The sequence below is a fragment of the Corvus moneduloides genome, chromosome Z (genome assembly GCF_009650955.1).
Source record: "Corvus moneduloides isolate bCorMon1 chromosome Z, bCorMon1.pri, whole genome shotgun sequence".
Classification (NCBI taxonomy): domain Eukaryota; kingdom Metazoa; phylum Chordata; class Aves; order Passeriformes; family Corvidae; genus Corvus; species Corvus moneduloides.
The window spans coordinates 35255861-35280275 of NC_045511.1; the positions used below are offsets into that span (position 1 = coordinate 35255861).

General features: G+C 38.7%; 1 long non-coding RNA gene across 1 annotated transcript; it reads left to right on the forward strand.

Moving 5' to 3' along the window:
* The first annotated feature begins 207 nt into the window (after positions 1 to 207).
* Positions 208 to 17033, forward strand: LOC116438516. Its single transcript, XR_004237789.1, has 3 exons — positions 208 to 342; positions 7940 to 7944; positions 17024 to 17033. It is a non-coding gene; the product is annotated as an uncharacterized LOC116438516 (long non-coding RNA).
* Positions 17034 to 24415: the final 7382 nt, after the last annotated feature.

Sequence of the window (24415 nt, forward strand, 5' to 3'; positions counted from 1 at the left end):
AACGGCTTTTGTCTCCTGAATTTTATATGGGATTCATCTTATTCAACTAAAAAAATTAGAGTTTAAAAAAGTTTAAATGTTCACTACTCACCTTGGCTTCCTTTGTAGGCAAATGAGAAAAATAAGATGACTCCATAGAATCACAGAATAGAATCATGGAATGGCCTGGGCTGGAAGTGACCTTAAACATCTTGTAGTTCCAACCCCCCTGCCATGGAGACGGACACCTTTCACTAGACCAGGTTGCTCAGGGCATCATCCAGTCTGGCCTTGAGCACTCTCCGGGATGGGCCATCCACAGCTTATCTGGGCAACCTGTGCCAGTGCCTCACCACCCTCACAGTAAAATAGAGTTTCTGCCTGAACAAAGAATTTCTTCCTGAAGAAGAAAACTTGTCTTAGCCATCTGTCTTAGAAGGAGATGAACTCTCTTGAAGATGCTCACTTCTTTTGACTGTCTGTAAAAGAAGACTATTAGTGAGCAGCACAGGCTTCAAAGCCTAACCCTGAAGCAGCTGACTGAGGAGAGAAGACATACTGATATACAAGCGGGGACTTCAATTTCTGTTAGAGAAAAGTCTCTCCTATACAATTCCGGGAGACCAGCGGTGTCACCACAACAGTGCATTTCCAGCTGGCAATTTTAATTAAATTAATCTTAATTCACAGGAGTGCTTCTTATTACTATTTTTGCCATGAAAAATCTCTTATGCCTTCACTGAAGCTCACTGCCAGTGATACCCAGTCAAACTGAGACCCTGGTCAGCCTTGGAGCACCATCTAGCACAAAGTGTCCACCAGCAGGCACAAGGAGGCATCTTTGGAAATCCTCTTTGGTGAAGACAAACCTTTGGAAGTCCCCCAGTGAACATTTCCTTGTTCTCTAATAAAGGACACTGCATGCCAGAGACATGCAATCATGTTCTTTGAATTTGATTATTCTTGTGGATTCAATCACTGCCCTTCAATCACTAGCTACAGGATAGATCTTGATTTTAAAAATCTTTCCTTACTCCAAAATAAAGAACTAGCATTCGATTTTTTTTTTTTTAATTATTCCTGGTTGTGCATAGCTTCTAGCTGAAAAGCATGATTGCTCACAGAGAAAAACAGCATTGTTGGACATATAAGGCTGATTTAAATGTATTACTTCCTTTGCTATTTTTGTACTAAAATAAATATGAGCTAGACTGGAATATGAGTAGGAGTAATATTCTAACACTTCATTAGCAAGGGAATGAACTAAATTTTAGATATATTCCTCAGCTACAGAAATAGAAATTTTCACTGACAACTAATGCAGACTTTTTGAAATTATGCTAAAAGTAGCAAAGGGTTTAAGTATCAAGGATTTTGTTACTTTTAACCAGTAGTTAAAAATAGGAAAGCTCTGTCACACCTATGTTAAGGAAAAAAAATATGAACAAAATAGTAGCTCTACAGAAGTCCTGCAAAAGCCATATGAGTCTGTCATGGACTTTAACTATCTCTGGATCAGGCCATCGTTAAACATTTGACCAGATGTGCTATTATGCACCCTTGACTTTTGACTTTATTTCGATGACTTCCATGATATAACCAGGCTGGACCCATCTTCCCTGAGGCTTTAGTTTATGCACCAACGGACACAGGACTTAGTCTATCTGTCTAACTGGGCTATCATCTGGATGCCACATTAGAAGGAAGAATTTTTAGAAGTTTTGCCACAGAGTAGGCTCATATCAAAGTCATATAATCTGGGGATTTTCAGTGATCCTTATGACACAGCATTCCGCTGAGACAGTGGGCACTCTGAGATAAGCTCTGGTCTATCCAGAGTGAATGACAAATCTGTTCATAACAATGGGATCAGAAGCACATACCTGGATTCATTCCCCTAGGAAGAAGCTGGTTGGATAATGTTGTACCACTAAATATCTGATGTGTCAGCGAAGTGTTTTCTGCACTCAGGCCTTGTACTGGTATAAGTTTGTCTTGTGCTTGTTTGAAAATGTGATTTGCAAGTGTCTGTGATCAACATTCCAGAACAAGATTTACTGTCTTCATCTAAAAGTTGTATTACCTGAATAATCTCTTTTCATACAATGGGTAAATTCTGTCAAACATCTAACATCTTTCTCTTCTTTTCTTGCTGAAGACACATTCCTGACTTTTATTCAGGAAAGGGCTAAGGCAAATGTGAGAAATCAGCTGACTTTTTATTAGATCAATGCAGCACATGACTTCTTCAGAGTGCAAAGTTCTCAAACATTTGAGCAAATGAATGAAATCACAAATCTTGCCATCTAGTAGCAATACAAGTTTATATGATTTATAAACAACAGCTTCAACCATTCAGGAACACCAAAGGTGTACCCAGTACACAGTGACTACTAGTAGTATCAGGAAAGTTGATGATTTATCTGTCAGAGGTGATTATGTCACTTTGGAGCGCAAGTGTTCATTTTCTTTTTTAATTAGTGTCATAAATTTTAATATTAAATGTAAATATTACACAGTCAAAAATTTGATTTCATTTTCAAAGACATGAAAAACATTGACATGCCTTTCCAGCCTCACAGTGATGTTCATTTTCTTGTTCTTTTGCAGATTGCTAATAAACTGTAGATTTATCTCTCTGCAGAGCCAAAAAATCTTATTCATCTTTGGAATATCACATAAATGCTGAAGTGAATTTGATTTATAATCCCCAGAATGTAAGATCTGGGTGCCTAAAATTCTTCTTTTCTTAAATTGCTCATGCCTAAGTATGCAGTTCTCCAGGGATTTTTCTGTATCTCACTGATGTCTACCAGTTATAGAAGAATTTTTTCTAGTTCTCCATAGTTATGAGACTTCTCTTTCTTGCCACAGTGATGTTTTAAAAAGTAAAATCTGTTTCTGTTATGGGTTTTCTTGCTGTGTGCCTTTATTCGTGTCTGGAATTACCCAGCAAAGACGACAGGTTTTTGATTTTGATTTGAGTACATATGACATCTGCTGCATCACCGTTTTGGCTGGGGCATTCAAAATGCCCCAGCAGATGAGTGCATGCATGCTTCTGACTCTTGGATATGAAGAGAGCCATTTGAACAGCTACAGCCAGCTCTATTGTGTTCATAGCAAACTCTGTGAAGTTCCTTTCAGCTACATGTCACTTCCAGTTTATGTTGTCTGAAATTTTAACAATGATAGATGGTACTAGGCTCTTTTCAAAATTCTTGCTCAATCAGAAGCTGATATCCAAGCATGGCTGCACACAGTTTTTTAAAGAATGATGACTTTTTCAATAAGTGTAAATAATTTTCCTGGGCACATTCAGGTTATATTTGGACATTTAGAGGTTTTACTCTACACTGTGTATTTGTCACTATTATTCACCTATGTGGAAAAGAGTGATCTGGACAAACCTGCCACATGAAGAAGGCACAAACAAGAGGTGCCCAGTGCTTTGCTTACAGAGAATAATACTGTTCTGTTTCATACCACTGTCAGTTCGACTGTTCTTCACAAAGTCTGGGAGTGCTTGCTTTAACAGAGAATCTGGCTTAACTGTTCTGCAATAACTCCCCCATGTGGGCATTTCATTTTACTCCATATTTAGTTTTCAAAACAGGCTGTTGCCAAATATTACTGTTTCTTTCATTTATAGTGGCTGCAGACACAAATTTACGCTTACAATGTATGGAAATCTTGGTCACTCTCCCTGTGTGAATAAAATCCAGAACATGTCATCTGTGCTAATCTCAGTATGAGCAGACTGTTTTGAAGAATGATTTCAGCAGGGTAGGAATGAACTGTACTGCCCTTACCAATAAAAAAGACTAAAACCTCATCTTTTGCTCTGATTTAGTTGGTTGCCTTTGATGCCCTTGGAATCAGTTGACCAGACCAGCTTCAACCTCAGCTTGTTTACTGGAGTTAGGCAAAGCCTGTTTGCTGTCAAAGCTCTGAGCATGTCTTAATCCTCTCTTTGTAGCACTGGTTAGAGCCAACACCTATCCCTTGCTCATGCTGCCAGCGTTCCTCACACCCACGGAGGCGAACTGGCAGTGCAAACTATTTAGATGGCACATAAGACTGCGGAACTTTGAAGGATTGTAAACTCTCCAAAACTCTGTCTAGTCAGTACAACTATGAAACTTCATATCAAAATCTTAATGCAGTTAATTAATAGTTTCTAAGCAGCTCAGTCACGGTAATGCAGTTAATTAATAGTCTCTAAGCAGCTCAGCCACAGTAATTCTGATTGCTTTCCTACTTCTTATCTAGAAATAAAAATGGTCATCTAATTACCTGATGGGATCTGTGAGAATAAATAAACACTGATCTTTTCTTCACTTTAACAAAGACTATAATCTAAATCTATTAATTGACAGATTACCAGAGTGTGAAAGACTATACCATGTTTCTGCTGCCAGTAGGTTGTATCACCCAAGTATCCCAGACAGGTTTTAAGTGGGTACAAAATGAATATTGGCATGAAGAAGGAAAGTGATCCTCCAGTTTGTTTCCCTGGTTGAGCTGGTTGATTAACAATGGGCTAGAGGTAGACAGGAGAGAGGTCATTTTCAGGCCGAGTAAACAGAGCAATTTCTCACCCAGAAATCTCCCCTGATGCATCTGTCTGAGCTATAGGGAACTTGTCCTTTGTATAATTAGAAAGAAAATTGTGAAACAGCTCTTCTTGTCTCTTCTCTTAAAATTATTCAGCCTGGTTAGCCACCAAGACACAAAATTAAAGGCAGTTTACATCCTCTTTTCAGATGGACCAGTCTCAGGAAATCCTGCCACCTCTTCAGGACAGTTTTTTTGGTGTGATTCTAGACTGTATACAAACATCAATTACTTATGTCTTCTGTTCAGGAGAAAATAAACGAACCACCAGCCCCTATTCCTTTGCTTCTCTAATCATTGTCCACTTTCATTCCCTGGATTTGCTTTTAGATGTGTCTGGATTACTTGTTTAATATGCACTTTTTTTAACTGTCGTTTGAATATATGTATGTATATATATATACTGCTATCTATCAATATGTAGCATGTCTAACACAATTTTATTTGTTTAACTTTCCTAAAGGTACAGCTTCTCTAAACGAAATGGAGCCTTTGTAAATCCTTGTTGAAGTGAATCGAATCTTTTTTCAGACAAGTTGAAAATGGAAGTTCTCTAGTTCTTAAAGTTTTATTAATTTGGTAAATCCAGGCTAAGCATTTTTAATACTTTACAGAGTAATTACTCTAGTACATTTACACTTAAACCAGCACTTGAATTTTCCAGTAAGTTCATTCAAATGTTGTAGCTCGCCTTCTAGGCACTAAGTGAGTGTCTGAAATATCAAACTGAATGTTAGGGCCAGCCCCCTGTGTTTAGGTAGTCAGTGATGTAAAGAAATCTGACTAATCTGACTAAGGTGAAAAAATTCTTGATTTCTTAATTAGCAGATTCATACAGCTGTTTTCCTTTCATCTGGACTGGATGTGTACTGACACTGATTGAAGGACAGCATTGAAGTTCTTAATGTAAACTTCAGCAGTATTCCTGTTTTTCAAATGAAAACAAAATTGCTAAGTATGCCTGAATCATCACTTGTTAATTCCTATAACTAAATAAATAATATCCATTGCATCTTTATATCATTTGTTCTTTAAGTTTATTGAAAAATTTTCTAAAAATTTAGGGAATTCTTTGTTATAGAAGTGGAATAGCAGCCTAAGAAAGCAGAATTTGTGAATATGTTGAAGTCGGTGGGATATATGTATTCACATTTGTCGCTTTAGCAGACAAAAAGGTTCAGAGGTGAAGCTCCCTAAGTGTCCTTGGAGTCAATGAGGAGATGCATGCCTCTATAGCCTAATTCAAAGCACTTAATTCAGACCTCTGTACACAGACATCTGTACATCCCCAAACCTTTCATTTTGCCTTGTACTAATGGGTCTGTTCTTGCACAAGAAGGAACATATTCTTAAATGAGTTCCCTCATTTCTCACATTTGACTCATTTGTTTTTCAACTGCAGTGTTAATTTTCTTAACATTTGAAATCATTTGGTCTAGTTAGGCTTTTAATTGCTTCTTATATTTTGACATGATCTTGGTAGAAACACATATTGTGTGTCCTTATCTTTGCTTGTATTTTATGCATAGTGATGGACTTTGTACTGAGAGTTATACTATTTGACTTCCTCAATCTTTCTAAGTCTTGTTAGGTTCATAGCATCACAAAAGATTCTGAGTTGGAAGGGACCCACAAGAATCATCAAGTCCAACTTTTAAGCGAATTGTTGAAGCCAAAACCTTGGTGTTATTAGCACCACACTCCAACCAAACTGAGCTGATTTTCATATGTATATATAAAATATAATACAAATTTTGCTTGTCCTAGTGCCAGTCCTAAGAAAATCTCTTGTACAGAAACAGACATGGAAGTCTGAAAGAGTTCTTCTCACTGCCTAACAAATTCTCTTTAAATATCTCAAGTTCTCCGGTGTGAGGGCCAACCCTGTCCTGGGGTGCATCAGGCACAGCATTGCCAGCTGGGCAAGGGAGGGGATTGTCCCACTCTGCTCTGCACTGGGGCAGCCTCACCTTGAGTGCTGGGGCCAGTTTTTGGTGCCTCAACATAAAAAACAGACATTAAGGTCTTAGAGAGCATCCAGAGGAGGATCATGAGGACAGAGAAGGGTCTGGGGAGAAGCATGTGGAGCAGCTGAGGCTACTTGGTCTGTTCAGCCTGGAGGAGACTGAGGGGAGAACTCATTGCAGTCTGCAACTTCCTCATGAGGGGAAGAGCAGGGCAGATACTGATCTCTGGTCTGTGGCCCCAGTGACAGGACCCAAGGGAATGGCCTGAAGTTGTGTCAGGGGAGGTTTAAATTGGATGTTAGGAAAAAGTTCTTCACCCACAGGGTAGTTGGGCACTAGAACAGGCTCCCCAGGGAAGTGGTCACAGCACCAGCCTGACAGAATTCAAGAAGTCCTTGGATGATGCTCTCAGGTACATGGTGTGACTCCTGGGTTATTCTGCACAGGGCCAGGAGCTGGACTTGATGATCCTAATGGGTACCTGTCATCTCAGCATATTCTATGAATCTATGAAGTTGCATTTGTCCCTTCTATATTGAGTTACAAAAAATACTGGTGTCTGCAGATAGAGAAATCAAAGGTAGAGATCAGTGTGCTAAGAAAGCAAAGATAACCTCTGTGTTTAACTATACTTCTGGGTATAATCAGCATCACAAAAGCAGGCAATATAACAAGCATCCTTGGACAGCTGTCTTTTTGTCCTTTCAAATAACCAAATAACACATGCATCTGTATTTACTGATGCAGCTTTCATCACATGTGCAGACTGATTCCCAGATATGCTCCTTGGATCCACAGAAATACGCTTTAATTGATCTACTGCCTCACAGGTTTGCGTTAAAAATACATATGCAAATGTTTTAGTTATGCTATCCAGAAATGTACTGGTATGCTTTGCACATTACAGAAAGAAGGAATATTTGGGGGAGAGTGACAAGATTAAAAGTCTGGGAGAGTGACAGTTTTCTGAGAACAGTTAATCAGAAAATAAGAGAGGGATAACCTTGTCCTGCTTCTTCTGCTGTCAGAGGGAGGTCTCAGAATGATGCAGAACAAGACATCAGCTTTCTGTTTCCAAATTATGGGAATGTTAATTCCTTTGTTACAGTTTGACTGTCAAAGGAAGGTAAAACCAGACACTTGTGTCATTTTAATATAATTTTTCTCAGTAATTTTATTTATCCATGCAAAGTCATCTGTGAGCAACCCAGTAGGATTCAGGTTTTAAACTCAGAGGGTAATATCCCAAACATTTGTTCTGCTCTTTTTAGTAACGCAGGCTGCCAAATTTTATGCAATGACTTGTGAACCAGTGCTGTGAACTAGTTAATGAAGCTTGTTTTCCATACTACCTGGTGTGGTGTTTGGCAAGACAGGTGCTGTGAATGGCAGTATTAATGCCAACCAAGTTCTGTTTACAGGTACCTGTTCCACAGCTAAAACAAACAGCCAGAACTTGTTCAATATATACTTAGACAAGTATGGCTAGCTTTGTCAAGAAGAAGGTATCGATCTGATTTGAAAGTGTCATGAGGGAAAATAAGATGGGCTAATCACCCCGCAATACATGGGACAGAAAGTAGATGAACACAACCTGGTCACCACCCTAATTTTAATAGCAACCTATCACAAATATTCTCTACTTAAAAAAAAAATCACATTAATGCTAATGTGGTGCTTTATCATCACCACAAAATAAGCGTATATAACCTTAAAGACAATTTTACTGACTGAAAAGCATTGGTAATTTTTGTATTTTGCTGTGAGTCATCGGTTCTGTGGTGGACTTATACCACTGGATTTCAGTGGGTTTATGTCAGTGTGAAGGAACAGCTCACAGCTCCTGCTGTTTCACAGCACACTACTTTCATTTACTGTTCTGAAGTCACTGGTTGAGATGAATTATACTGAAAAATAACAGATAAAACCAGCAAGAACAAACTATTACAGTGAATCTTAATCACAAATCACAAACTTCTTGACAAAGTCACTGTAGGAAAAGATCACTTAGGGTATGTTGGAGGTCTGGTATGCCAGAGTACAACTTTAACTCTGTCTGGAGGGAAACTTACTGTGCTACAAAGCTCCATACATGGAAGAATAAGATGCAATTATTTCCGAAATAGATACTGGAGGTACAGGTATTAATTCAAATTTTCATGTGTGTTTGTTTGGAAAGAACCAGTTGGAGTGCCAGACACCAGCCATTTGCACTTCCTCACTTCCAAAGAAGAATTGTATCTGTAGGCAGAAACAAACCAGTCTGGAAGAAACTGAAGATAAAAATAATTTATTTAACCAGCTACTCCTAAATAAGAGGCTCCATCAGCTACTAAGTATTTTTTGTTACCTCAATAAACTTCATATTTTTTCCGATGCTTCTGCAGTTTTTCATAAAAATCTGTTCTAAATACACAAATTCTTCTTGTATTGCCCCAGGTGAAGACCAGGAAGTGATCACCAGATAATCCTGTATCATATATCAAATTAGTCACCCTACCGCAAATGTGTCTGACAACTGCTTTGGAAGAGCTGGCCATGGCCAAGCATCTGATAGAACAATTTTAAATCATTGGCGTTTGATTTTCTATGCCTGAAAGCCCAGCACTGTTGGCTCTCTTGACAGCAGATCCAAGCATGTAAAAGGCTCCAATTTGTGTGTCTTCTTAACTGCACTGACATCAACCTAAACCAGTCACAGAGGCTGATACTTCTTCTGTGATGATGGCGTATCCTCCTAGGTTGACAAGTTGGAGTTGTCTTAGTTTTTTGAAAAGTCTGCCAGAAAATACTCCCAGTGTTGTCCAGTGGCACTGTGATTGTATTCTTTCTTTCTTCTCTATTTTTCATTTCTCACACTCACCTCATGTAAATCAGAACTGTATTGATTATGATCGTTTGGTTATTTCCAATGGACAGTTAATTACACACAGAGAAAGGAAAACTTGGGACAATTTTTTTTTTCATAGATAGCAACTTTTCTGTTGCTTGTCAATGAACTCAAGCGTCTAATAAAAATTGCAGGGTTTAGAATTATTTCAAGTTGATGAATCATATTCTAAGTTAGAAAAATGGCAGAAATTGTTCATGAAAATTATACTAAAGTCAAGTAAAAGAAAAATTACCTGTTCTCCCACTTTCAGATAATTTTTTATCTCAGTGACTATAGAGCTGCCTCAATTACTTAAAAAAGATCTGATTATATTTTCTGAATATATAGAGTTTATTTCTGTCTTTTCAAAATTCACTTCTCGGCTGTATCTTCATTCTACCCTAAAGAAACAAATCTGTTTCCTCAGCATTCCTACAGTCATCTTTTTGGAAAAATTCTAAAAACTGTCACTAAAATAATATTCAGCAATCATCATTTCAAAACACTGTTGTGCTAGGACAAAACCAGATTTTCTCACTTATTTTTAAGCTTCAGCCCTTGTATGACAGTTTCAGCTGCTTCTGTGGTCAATGGAGAGTGGCAAGAGCTTTCCATTGCTACAGAGGAGAAGTTTGATGCCTAACTTTTACACCATTGATGCCCATGAGACAAATATCACTCGTAGTTTATTTAAGGGAGTACGCATTGGTTCATTAAATAGTCTGAGAGCAATTAAAAATACAATTTTATGCTTGCTCATACTAACAGTCTCTGTCACCTTTTTGAAACACCTGTGGAAAAGAACGTAATTTTTTCACACATCCTTTTATTTTTCCCCTATCTACCACACTGGTATAGGGAAACAAAGTTCAAGCTATCTGTAATGCTACATTTTTTACTGTCATGCTTGTGTTGGAAGGATGTTTTCTTTTTTTCTAGGAAGTGTAGCAAAGGCCATACATTATACAAACCTTTTTTTGTCCCTTCTGTCTTAACCTACCATTAGGATGCTTGAAACATCTATTTTAATTGCCGGAACTCTCTTGGATTCTCAGAATCTTTGTTCTCAGCTTTCTCTTTTCCTGCAACAGAAGACTAGATTTTGTTAAAGCATATAAGTATCTGTGAAGAATATGGTGTTTTAATGAAATTCAGAGTAGGGGGTTTTATGTACTTTCAGAAATTGAGAGCAGGGAGTGAAATAACTCACACAAATTACAGCTCTTAACAGATTCAACAGTCATATCTGACATCTGATGGTTCATGAGATTTGTATACAATTCTAGCTAGCATAATAACATTGTGTTACAAATTCTTGCTTCTTTTTCAGTTCTAGGACTTGTGCTCTTAGCTGCAAAATGTTCCATCATCAACCATAGGCTTGGTTAGTGTACAGTCTGCTAATTATAGCACTCATTTTCTTAGGAATTGACAAAGATTAATGCAAATCCCTGAGGCTGAGATGAGCATGCAGTCCAGCTTTCCTGATGCTGAATGAGTGTTCCCACCACTACAGAGTTTAAATTCCATTTAAAGTCCCCCAAAGTACCTTTGCATTTCTCCCATACTTCTGACAAAGTTGTAATAATTTATTACTAATGTTGAATATTGTGACCATTTTCCTTTTTTTTTTTAGTGTATTTTTATACTCACATTTGTCATGGTCTCCAAATATGCACGGGTGACACAGGTTTTTAAAATGATGATCTGCTCGTGAATTTCAAGACTGCTAGTCTTTTCTCCCTAAACACTTCACTGTACCCTTCAGAGACTGTAAATCATGAAGCTGTGGTGCTAAAAAGCATGGACTTCTTTTGAACACTGATATAATTTAACTTTGTCTTTGTTATAAATAATATCACATGGTTTACATGTGATAAACCAGGCAAAGTGGTTTTGTATCTTCATTACACTGGTATATTTTGTTCTTCAGGCCACACTCTAGAAGGCACAGTGGGGAGTTACACGTGCAGAAAAAGACATAATTGGCCAATTTTTTCAAAGTTAATACCACATCATAACAACTTCACCTCTTTCAGATGTGCAACTTGAAGGGCTAATTGAAAAATTTAGTCCATTTTTTACTATTAAAATAGCCAGAACAATTACGCCTTAAACGATGTCAACCCAAAACAGAAAGGAGCAGGTATTCTTAATTGCTTTTACAAATTAAACGTGCATTGCAATTATCATCCTGATTACAGTGTTGACTTTTGTAGCACACATTATTTGATAAATGCCTCATCTTTGGCAGAGATGTTTTAGGAACTGGAAGGGAACTCACAGGAGAAGAACAGACAATTAAATTTTCTGATGGGATTCATCTGACTAAACCAAATGGAAATGTCTCAAGATTAGAGTTCCCCTTTGTATAGAGGAATATAAGAACTCACTGGACATGATTCCTCTCATCTCCAAGCAGACACTAAAGTAGTACTGATAGTCATGTTCTGCTTTCCCCTGACTGGTGTGATTTCGTAGATGTTTATATAAAAATGTTTATAATTAGGTGAGAAAAAACCTAGCAACTGCCTTTGCAGATAAATCCTCCAGGACTGATCCACAGTCCACCAAAGTCCATGCAAGGCTGTTTATTAAACTCTCTGGGTCAGAGATCATTCCTTTCTTAATGAAAGATACAATGAAATAAAGAATAAGTGTTGGATTTCTTGAGCTCAGCTGCCAGAATTTTCTCAAAATTCTGGCACAGCTATGGAAATACATTAGGGATGTAAGAAAGCATTTTCTCACATTAGTCACTGGATGTACATTTGGGTATTTGCCATTTTCATTTCAATCCTTGATTTAGTAAGAGAAAACTAAGTAAAACACTTTTATTTATTTAGTAAGGGAAAGCACTGCTTTAACATATGGAAGCCTTGGAAACATTCCAGGAAAGGGAAAGGTTTGACTGAAGACAGGCATATACAGACTACAATTCCAAAGTATGGCTTGGGTAGGGATGTGCCGGTCTGACTGCTCAGAAAAATCTACCAATGCATGTGAAAAAGCAGCACTCACTTGTGTTATCAGCAGCGCTACAAATGGTTCTGTGTAAACATTATCCGTATGGCTCTTGAGTCACACAGAGCACAGAAGGCCAAGGTTTCCACAGACAGCAACAGATGTTCTGTGTCACCAAGAAAGAACCTGGCATGGCCAGGGCTTTATGAAGAGATCAAAAAAATACATGCTAGTACCAGCCAAAAAAACCCCAAACAAATTCTGTTTTAAACCATCCCATATTTTGTATGGTCAAATATTATTTCCACAAAGCAAATTGTTCAGGATTTCCACATATTTCAACAGTAGGTAGTTGAAACCACCAACTGCAAAAAATATTACAAACCTGAAGACTCTTGAGGGATTATTGTCAAAGTAAGCTAGGTCACAATTCTAGCTTCTGTTTCAGCATGTAATTACCCAAGCATCTTGATCTGGATCTGGAGAAGTGAGAGAAGGTTGTTCATACAGAACAAAAGTCATGTTTCTTCTTGGTATTGCTGTATCGTTCTGAGACCTGGAGGTCACGTCATTAAAGAGGTTTCTTTCATGTTACTTCCAGAATTGTTTTGAGCTCCAGTCAGGTATTATTGCACTAATACTGGTTGTAAGAGATCTCTAAAGCCTTTAAATTGAGATACAATGTCTGATAGTAAAAGATAAGAAAACCTGTTTTATTTTGTAACAGAAGATCATATGTGATAGAATAGCTATTAACTGTAAATAAACCTCTTTGTGCAATTTTCCGTACCTGATGATAGCACTCATCAATTTTGTTTCAAGATCAGTACACCCCATATGTAGCAATAGAATACTGTCTCTTTATGAATAATTATCACTTATTAGTGAATGTCGTAAGTGAAGTCAAACTTCAGCTGCCTGACTAGAATGTGTAAGCATTTGGCTCTGATTTTAGTAAAAAATCGTGGAGAAGCATAGAAGTTCTGTTCATCGTGTTTTTATTAGATAATATTGCTGCAGTGTTGAGAGAATATTTATGTGGAATGATATGACAAATGCCACATATCAGCTACAAATACAGGCTAATAAATCATGAGGTGTCTAAGCTGTGGGATCAGTAACACTGAAGAATCTCAATGTGAAAAATGAAAATCTCATAAACTAAAAAATGTAAATAGTGGAAAAAAACATTAGAAGATGTATACTTTCCAGGAATAGCCTGGAATAGCCTAAAACAAGTTCAATAGAGTAGCAGGGTAGATTGCTTTTCTTGCTTTCTTGTTGTTTGAGATCAACAGGGCCTCTAAAACATGAAACATGAGGTCAAAACTGCTCTTCTGCCTTTCATCTAAAAAATCCCAATGTCTGGATACAAAATGAACATTTAAAAGACCCAACAACAACAATGAAAACGCAGGAAAAAAAGGTGTGAATTAAAAAAAAAATACTAATGTTTGTAACATCATAGCTTAAAATAAGTCTTTTTTGTGTGTTCTATTCGTTATGAAGAGTTATGTGCTGCAGTCACAGTCAGGCAAACAGTTTTTCAGGTTACTTTCTTTTTCTGGACCATTAAACAACAGAATGGTTTGAAGCTTCGTAAATATCCAGTGATGGTATGATCTTACAAAGTCCAGTACAGTTTAACCATAACCAGAAAAAAGCAACATAGTTTACACTGTCAAAGAAACAATGCAAATTTTTTCCTCAAAACTGACAGTGACTCAATTTTAAAATAATTGTTACAAGTTCCTAAAACAGCACAAGCCAAAAGGAAGTAAGTAAGCTGCAAACAATAACCAGCATTGCCCCGTTTGAGGTACCTGAATTAAAAGCCTGTGTCCTGTGGATTGTTCTGGTTAAGAGGAAACATGAGTGATGAGTACCTTAGATACAAATCTCTCTGTATGCAAGAATAGTTACCTGAGTACAGGATGTCTAAAAATCACAATTCCTACACTTGACTCTCCAGAGCTCTCTCAGTAATCAGGAAGACCAAGAGGTGAAAATATCCGCTATATCAAGCCCTACAGCAAAATCCAGAGATGAACCCAGTGGGACTAAGATTTCACTTGAAAAAGAGATCCATAGAAGTGCTGATATATTAACCTCTTGACAATCTGAATGGCTCAAAATAACTCATTTCCTTGTTCAAAAGACAATGAACTGTAGTTTGTAAATAAATCCATTAAAAAGAGCTAACAGATGATCATTATCTTCCTAATAATGTTCAATAATTCATGCAAATATGTGTTATATAATTCAGCATTATGTGTTGGTCACAGGAACTAAGGCCGTGATTTAAATAAGCAAGTAAGAGTTTGGAGTGTCTCTGCTTTTGTGTATAGAGCCTGAGAAACATCACGGGATCTTGCTGTCACAGGTAATGTGTTCAGACCTTTCTGAACATCACACACAACCAGACCTCTGCAGCTGTCTGTCTGGGCTCTATTCCCTCTCTGTGAACAAGTCTTGGCTACTCAGATCAGTCATGTAATTTTCAGGAATGTGATGTGGAATTTTAGCTCCTCTGCTGGACAGAATTACACCGTGAGTTATGCTGAACAGCATTTGTTAGCTTACTGTCTTTTCCAAGTTGGTTGCTTTGTGTGGCAAAAAGAGAGAATGAAGCTCACGTGAGTTTATATTAGAAACACTGGAGAGCACTGAGAGCCCACATATAACACTTCTTGACATCCTGTTTAAATTTCTGTAGGTATTATTCTTTGTGGAACATGAAACTCCTAGGACAGTTAGGGCACTTCTGGTCTCATACCAATAATACCTCCAGCTGAGGCACAGGAAATCCAAATTGCTCTTCAAATTAAATCACGGGAAACCTTGACTCCTTGCTTGTCTCAAGCAAAGTTAATGGGAAACAGATGCACATTCCTGTCAAAAAAAAAGTTGTATATTTATCTACTGCTGGCTTATCTTTCAGTGTACGGGGCTAAAATTATAATATTCACTTCCCCCTGCCACCATCCCCCTCCCTCAGTATTTCATTAGGTTTGTATGCTTTTGCAAAATACTAGTGAAAATAAATTATCCATTTGTTTTAATACTGATAACTGATCATTACTGGCAAGTTTGGACCATTAATTTGATCAAAAATTAAATTTGTGTGCTCTGAGAAACACAGTAACAAAAGTACCATTCATGTTCTAAATTGATACAAAACTATGAAAACCATAATCACCTGATATAACAAAATATTCAATCTAGACTCAAATAAAATATTTTGGTTTGACTCCAGCTAACAACATTTTGGTAAAATAAATCTCCCCCTGACACAACGTGAAGGTGTATCTATGTCTTTAACAATATGACTGCCCTCCCTTCCACCTCAATATGAAACTATGCCATCCATCCATTGGAACTATCATTCCAGTTGCAATGAAAGAGACTTCTGGGTATCCTTTATCAGAATGCCCCAGACAATGTTTTAGGTTCAGCAGTTAGATGATTATATGCTGTACAACATGTGAGCAGCTGCCAGTGGCAATATCAGAACAACGTGCTACTTTCAAGCTGGTTTACATCCATGTTCCCGCTGGTTGTTTTCTTCTTTGCATTTCTCAGCCCTATGATGGACAAGATTAACATCTTCCTCCTCCCTCTGAGTAGGGGTTTAAAAATTTTTTTTAAAAAATACTCCTGCAATGTAAAAAGCATTTTATAAGAGCTTCGTTGATTGTTCTGCTCAGTGTTTACTAGAGTCAGCCATGATCAGGTACACGCTGTGGAGGAAATGTGGAACAGAAAAAGAAATTCCTTCTTAGTGAAGTAAGATAGTTGGTTCTAACTTAAAGTCTTTGTGTAACAGTTTGTAGTTGGAAAAAGAGAGAAATCTCTGTGTCCAGGTTAATACTACATTTTATAATTATAGTGCATGCAGCTTCCGGCTGTAGATGACTAATGGCCTGAATTCAGTGAGATTGTCCTCACCTGCAACCAGGTAACTGAAAGATTAATCAGGCCCATTCATATCTTCTTAAAGGCTAAGTCAGGAACTGTTCACAACACTGAATGTTTCAGTGCTGTCCTTAAATGTGTTTTTACTGTGACAAAAAGCCAGTGTCTAAAATCTGTCATTTCTATAAACCTGATATTTAACAAACTATATCAATTCCCAGAATGTTGTTGTGCTTCTCCTCTCAGTACTCCCCTACTTCTGTCTCCCATATCCCCAGTGTCCTTGGAGTTAGTGACTTTACAATTTACCAGTCAGTTGCCACTGAAGAAGCACGTTGGCAAGTGATCAACCCTACCTTCCAGCTTTGAAAGAGATTTGCTCATTCTCAAGTTCTTGCTATTTCCTAAAAATCTATGACATCTTAGAAGAACTGTGCTGGCCTGGAGCCCATGTACTGGTCTCAGCAGAGTCCAGCTCTTGTGTTGTCCCACTTGTATTCTCCCATGCTTTGACTGAGGTTACTCGGAGTTTATATCTATTTCACTTCTTTGCTTTCTTGAAAGCATTGGCTTAGTCGTCCCTGGAGACCTCAGGCTTTGCAGGATGTGGAGGAGGAAATGGGCTAGTAGATCTAATAGCTCCCTTGGAAGAGTAGAAATTTCTCCATGATCTTGATGAGGAAGGAATGAAAACAAACAGCAAAGCAAGGAATATTTTTGAGGTGTTGTCTGCCTCTCAACCACCAACATACACGAGCTCACTATGAGCTCCCTGAGAAGACCTCCTCACCCTTCCTGAGGGCTGTCTAACTTGCCCTCGGTTGACTTCCTCCTTCATCACTCTATACCATGGACTTTGAGTCACTGACAGCATTAAAAACTGAACATATTCCTGTGTTATTTTTTATATTGTTCTTTCCCTATCCCCTTCCAGAATGTATTTTTATAATCTTCTGCTGTAATAGCCTGGCTTACTAAATGAATTTTTTTGCTTTCAGCTACAAAGCAATTTTGCACTTAAGGAAATGAAATAGAAACTGCTAAGTGTTATGTCTTCATTGCCTTACTGGCAGTAGGCCTAATGTAGCAAGTGAAACACACATCATTAGGAAACGCCATGATGGAGGTTTAAGACAATCCTTTGCACGTCATGTCACAGAGGGTACAGAACTGCACAGAACAGGGCTGCAGTCATGTCTTTAAATGCTTGCCCTCAGAGAGAAAAAGAAGTCACACGTCAGCACAAAAGATCTCCCACCATTAAAAGAACAGCGGTTCAAACCTCCCTGGAAAGGTAGGGAGACAGAGAGGCAGGCAACGAGCAAAGTGACTGTAAGAAGTGCCAGCGGCCGTGATTTGGGAAGGAATAGAAGTGCTGGGGATGCATGGCATGTGCAGTCAGAAACGCTAGCAGGAAGCTGGAGCGAGCTAGTTTGAGCGAGGGGAGAGAAATTGGGGCTGGTTTTGATTGTATTTGTATTCATGCCCTGTGCAGAGCACCTGCAAAGCACTTTAGGTTGATGATGCCTGAGGACTATTTTTTAAGATGGATATATCTTGCCAAAGGAATATTTCTGGTACAGCAAAGCATACCAGCCTTGGGACTTTCCATGTCGTATAAAACCATTCATAAGGTGACTTAAACTTTATTTAGACACCTTTTATCAGGTATTTGAGCATTGTCTGGGAGCAAACCTTTGGTGCTATCTTGAGGTAAGGTAAGAATATATTATCCTATGAGGCACAGACAGATGTGGTTTGCCCAGAGATAGCCCGTCATGACTATCTCCCAAGCAGGCATGCAAATTACCAGCCCATTTTATCCCTGATTCCTGGTCCCTTGCTGTTTCCTGCCACTGAATAAAGCTTTGATCTGTGCTAATAGCTGCTGAAAGCAATAACCTCATGGTTAATTTACATTAAACAAGTGCTCTCTGGGTTAATTTAGCACCAGTAAGTCCCAGCACGTTAAACTGCATTTCTTCCTGTACAGTCTTGTCCTATCCTCGCAAACAGCATTTTGTAGCTTGTGGCTGAGAGCCCGGTCCTGCTCCCAGATACTGCTGGATAGATCTGCTCTACCCACAGAATTATCCAGCCTGCCTTTTCCTCCCTTGACTAGGCCTTAATTACTCATCTGGTTGTGTATTTTGTACGCTGCTATCCATTTTATCCTTTTTGTTTTACTTCAGACTTTATGAAAAGCTAGGTTGTCATTTGAAAACACAAACACAAAACCAACTTCTTTTTTCCCTTCTAGACACCCTATTGGTCTGATGTAACTCTACCATGACTTCTTCTTGATTAGTTCTTAATTAAATCATGGTCAGAAGAAATCATTTCAAGTAGTTTGTGTGCTACAGCAACACACCGAGGGAAGTTTATTTATTTTTCATGCCACAACGATCTCTTAATATCTAGTACAAATGACTCATTGCAGTTTCAGCAAGTTATTGCTTTTCTGAAATACTTGTAAATTCAGTCGTCCTCACTTGCTGCATACTACTCTAAATTCTGACTATTTCCCATCAGTATAGAACAATTAAAGGAATAACGCTCATAGAAGCAGGAGTGCTCTCTCACGTCTAATACCACCCTGTTCCCTCACTGTCCTTTTTTGGTAATGTTTGGGTTACATTCTGGATGTGAAACAAGCTGTCTGACAGAAAAGTGCCTTGATGTTTGCATTGGTGGAAAATTCCAATTCCTCATTAGTTTATTTACTGTGTTTTACTGGGGTCTAATTGTAGGTTTAAATGCTGTGGTTATTTTTAACTATATTAGTAAGAAAAAGTCCTGCTGCTTGGAAATTACTGATTTTTTTCAGAAATATAAAGTACTTTGAAACATCCAAATGAAAGACTTAACTGTAAACCAGTCATAAATCAACAGTCTGTTTTTCTCAGAAGTGTTTCAAGGAGTGATTTACTCCTGATGTCACAATACCTCTTGCAATTCTTGCTGGAGACTGAATTTTGCTGACACAGACTCCTTATGTCAAACACAAAAGACTCTGTCTTAATTCAAGTGTGTTTTGAACCAGGCCCGAAGGTAAGAGAAAAAATGATGGTGAGAAGAGGATTACTATTCCAGCTATGCAACTGAAAACAATCTGACTATGCAGAGGAAGGGAAATGACAGAAAAGGAAAATAATATCTTCCACTTTCCTGGGTGCTCTGAGAGGGGAGAGGAGAGGGGTGGGAGTACAAACTGATGTTCTGCTTTACGTATCAAATTGGCTTCTTTTTGCTTACATTGAAATTATATGGGATTCTCTTTTTTCACTTCCATTTTGAGAGCTGCTAGGAGTTTTTGCCTTTCTCCCTTCTGAAATTAAAAGGCCAAACAGGCTGACATAGGAGTATAAGACTGCTCAGTGTCTGTTAGAAATATGGTCAAGATGAAGGTGAGGCTGACTTGCTTCAGGAAACAAAGGACTGTCAGGTAGAAGAGTTTTAGAGTCTTGTGAAGAAAGAAAAGAAATTGTTTATGCTTTCTGATGTCAGGGGAGAGGAAGAAATCCAAGACAGAGAGATATCTTTGCCTCTAGGTCTCTTACTGAGCAAGAGAATTTGGGTTTCTATCCTTACGGCTAATGCTTTACAGAAAAAAAGAGTTTTGAATAAAACGAATACCCAGGGATTGTCTCATCATGTTCCACACAGCAGCAGCTGACGCCCAGGGTGTTTTACAACACATGCCCATGTACCCCCCGGACATGGGGGGGGCACCAAAACCCCATATACTCTGTGACAGCCTCTCCACAGTGACACAGAGCCGGGTTCTGGAGATACCATCCAGTGTGGTCCCTGCAGAGGAGAGCAGCAGGGTCCCCAGACAGGTCTGCAGGACGAGGTGGCTGCCCATCTGCTCAGCTCTCTGCAGGCATGGGCAGGTCCAGAGGTGCCTGCAGAGATGCACAAGTGTCTGTGGGATGTCTTTTTCTGATATGTGGCTGCCGTAGGACTGCAGGCATGAGGAGGAGTGAGCAGATAGCAAACAGCAGCAATCCTGCTCCAGGTGCTGCATTTGGCTGAGTAACCCTGGGTGCCTTTGCTGGTTGAACAGCCTTTGGCTGGTTAGGTAGCTTTCTGTGACTGTGATCAAAGGGCTTGAGTTTTCTGCATCCACACAGTTTGTATGAGCAGAGACACTGCTTTGAACCAGGTTTGCCTTTTGCTGTAGTTCTCCTGCTCTGGGCTTCATTGTAGGGCACTAGTTAGTGAGAATAGAAGGGGCTTGGACCATGAATGCAGGATTGATCCTTAACTGACAAGATAGCAGTTCTCAGAAGTAATACAGAGCCAAGTAAAGTTCCTTTTCCAGCTGTTTACCTCTCTGTTGCCTGTCAGATTGGGAGCTTGATGGCGGAGACTAATTCTTAATATAGATTTCCACGTTTTCTAGCTGAAAGTAAGTACAATGCAAATAACAGGGGCAGAAATTAAGGCATTTAGTTCTTACTTTTGCAGCAAACTTATCTGGAGATAGATTATGCCTGGTGGAGCTAATGTGCACTGAAGTCAATGCCACTCTGCCTTAGCTGCTCTGAGCTCAAGCTATATTGATTTGAAATGCTTGCACATGGTGGAATTATTCCTTCCATTCAGAGCAGGGCATGCCCTGTGTCCCTTTATCTTCTTACAGAATATTGCTTCATTATTATGCTAAATTTCAGAAACATCATGGCTGTTTCCTCATCACTCTTAATAGCTGATTAAGTAGTTTTAGTTTTACATACTCCAACAAGTCCTGTTTAGCAAAGCCAGGTGTTAGCTAATCCTGATGTAGCCACTTGGGTTTAACTTTTTTAATGAGAATGAAACACATCTGTTGTATAGAGATAGTAAATCACTTTAGAAGTTCCAGCAGGAGATAAGATCCACCTACACTGTTGGCCTGTACCTATCAGGCAGCCATAGCTTGCTGTGCAATCAGTTTTTGTCCCAGTGCTGAACTGTTTGAAGATTCATGGTTAAATACAAACTTGGTCATAGAGTTTACATTCCACAAGTGGCTCAAGCAATTTAAAATGAACTCGACCTGACATTTTAACCTCCTTACCAAGTTATGCAGACTGTTTGTACTGGCAGGGGGATCTAATAAATGGGGTAAAAAAAGAGAAAGGGGAGTCAATCTTCTTATCTCAGCTGGATCATTGATTCACTGTGTGACCTATGCAAAGCTCTAAGACTCTATTGCCTTACAGATTTTCTTTTCAAATAAGAGTACTCCGAGGCCCAAATATACCACTTGAGATGTGATTTTCTTCTTAAATTTATGTCTGCTTTCAGAAGAATTATCTAAGCATGAAACATTTTGTACAATGCTAAAAACAACACAGAAATACTGGAAATAAATTATTTCCCAACTGTGAGTCTTCCAGACCATGAAGTGGGCTATTAGTATACAAACCTTACATTTACAGTAGCCAGCAATTCTTGAAAATCACTACAGTTTGCATGGGTTTAGTTGTGACTTTTATTTTTCCCAGCATTATCTGAATTCTCGAGGACTAAGACTTTCAGCCATTTAATCTCAGTTTAAGGTCTCTTCCTAAGAGCTGAACCATAAAGGTTTAGTGACTTGGGACACTTTGAGAGCACCATCATCTGGCCATTCAACAAAGGCATGTCCAGCCCAGTACCTCTTGCCTTTCTTTTTGTCTCGAGAATCATAGTACGAAGAAAATGACTAGATCATACTCTGTATGGTAGAGGCAGTGTCATGGATGTATTAATGATTCATGAATTCTTCAAACTCTTTCAAACAGCAGCTGCCATTTTGTGTGCTGTTTCACACCCAGAACATAGAGGAACATTTTACTGCTCTAGTGTTCATTGCGATAGCTCATTCTTATCCTTGAATTGATATTGAGGTAACACACATTGCAAATGAAAAGACTGCTACCTCATCTCTTGATCCTGATTGTGCCATAATCCTAGTGCATTGCCTCAGGCAGTTCTTCAATATACATGCCATATTTCCTCTAGTCAGACTACATTCCTTGAAAGTGCAGTTCACATCTTGCCATTGCGTTGCAAAAGAAAACACACCATGGGTATTATCAATATATGATAATGATGCACTTATAAGAAAAGAATCGTTGCAATATTAAGCATCACAATTGAAATAATTCTTTTATTCTCCCTTAAAAACCAGCAAGAACTAACATTTTACCCACTTTTTCTCCTAAAACAATACCATATGGTGCCTAGCCTAGAGCAAGGAAGAAAATTTCTTTTGCTTTCTTCATGTCAGTAGCAGCTGGGCTGCAGTGGAGATAAGGAGATGGTCTGAAATCACTAAGGATTCTGGCTTTTCAGGTGTCTGAGGGTTTCTAGGGGAAGATTATCTGTATGTGCAGCTCCACACTGTCTCCCACAATGCAGACCAGCCTGCCCTTACCACGGAGGGACAGGCTGCAGAAAACTGTAGCCTGGAGAAGGGAAGGGGGAAGAAAACTGTGGAGCAAAATAGCTACTCAAACAGACTTCCCAGCAAAGGAAGGTCAGGTAGAAAGAAAAAAACAGGAGTGTTACTTCAGACGCTGCACTTTATTGAGCCGCAGATTTCTCTTTTAGAGTGTATTCACTTTGTTGGAATTCAGAAAAGAACAAAATGAAATTACTTAGAAGTCAGGTAAAAAGAAGTGAAAAGGTTAGTCCAGTGAACATGGTGCAAGCTTCTTTACAGCTGCCCAGTGGATACTTAAGCCTTCTTTCACAGTATGTGGGGAGTTCATCCCTATTCATTCTGTGTGTGTAAGGTCTGACAGATCCTAAAGCATCATGAGGTCCACTGAGAACTTCTAACATGGGACACAACAAAGATATTTACTGGCAGCTGTCAAAATTGCAAATCAGCTGTAGGAGAAGTCACCTCTCCATGGAGCAGACAAATCATTGCCTGAAGGAAGCAGAAGTGTTGCTCTTACTGTGGCTGGCAGTCCACAGGGTTTCCAGCAGCACCTGATCAGCTGAATCAATGAAAGCAGAAGGGGAGGAGTGGTGTCACTCCTGCCATAAGCAGCCAGCAGGATCATCCCTTTGCCATAATGAATAACTTCCACAGGAACCAAGGAAAAAGAACAGAGCACAGAGTCCTCTCTCTACTTTGCAGCAAGAAAATCATACTTACAAGTGTTGGGAACATACAGTATGGATATGGCTGACTAGCAAATCCATCTCAAAGAAAAAGTTTACTGCCTAGACTCATCCTCATTAGTTTCAAGTTATAGAGAAGGCAATGGGGTCCAGATATTATTGTGTGCGTTTTGAAACTGGGGTGGTTTTTGTAGCTTTCTTGTTTTAATTTTAAACTGTGCCACATCTATGCCAGAAGCTTCAAAACAGGTCTGGGGGAGTGAGAGGAATAAAAGGGGTTAAAATCTGGGAAATAAAAAGAAGGAAACTCCTCACAACACTATTATAGTCTTAGTCATGTTAAACTATGGGGAATAATAAGGCCTACATCTACATTACCCTATCTGAGCACAACAGGTCACCTTTGATTTCTAAAATGATTTCCACGTATTTTGGTATCCTCTCATTTCACAGCATTTTTCAACTTAAAAAACTATCAACTGCATTTAATTCATGGGAAACAGCAGCTGTAAGATTTGTTCAAGATCACAGAGCAAGTGAATTTCAGAAACTGGAAAGAAAATAAACTAGTATGACTTTGAGAATTTTTCCCTCATCACTGGTTCATGCAGCTTTCCCTTAGGAGACAATGACTCTCACTGTCTCTTCAGTCATAGGGCAGACTCTGTATATAAAGGAATTATATGTAAATATTATATATATATATATATATATATATATAAATACATAATGGAAACAGTTTTCTGTTTTCATCCCACTTCAGCCATAGCTTTTAAACCTGAGAGTGCCACACAGACTGCAGAACATTCAAGACGATGAGATCACCGCTTTCTATAAAAACTCCCCAAGAAACAAAAACAACACTTTATTGCTATAGTAAGGGTCATGACACTACTTTCTTATATTCACACTATATTTTTTAAGAGCTTGCACAGCACAGTTCACAAAAATAATAAATCTCCATGAGAATGGGGTGGCTTCATCTTGCAGGTCA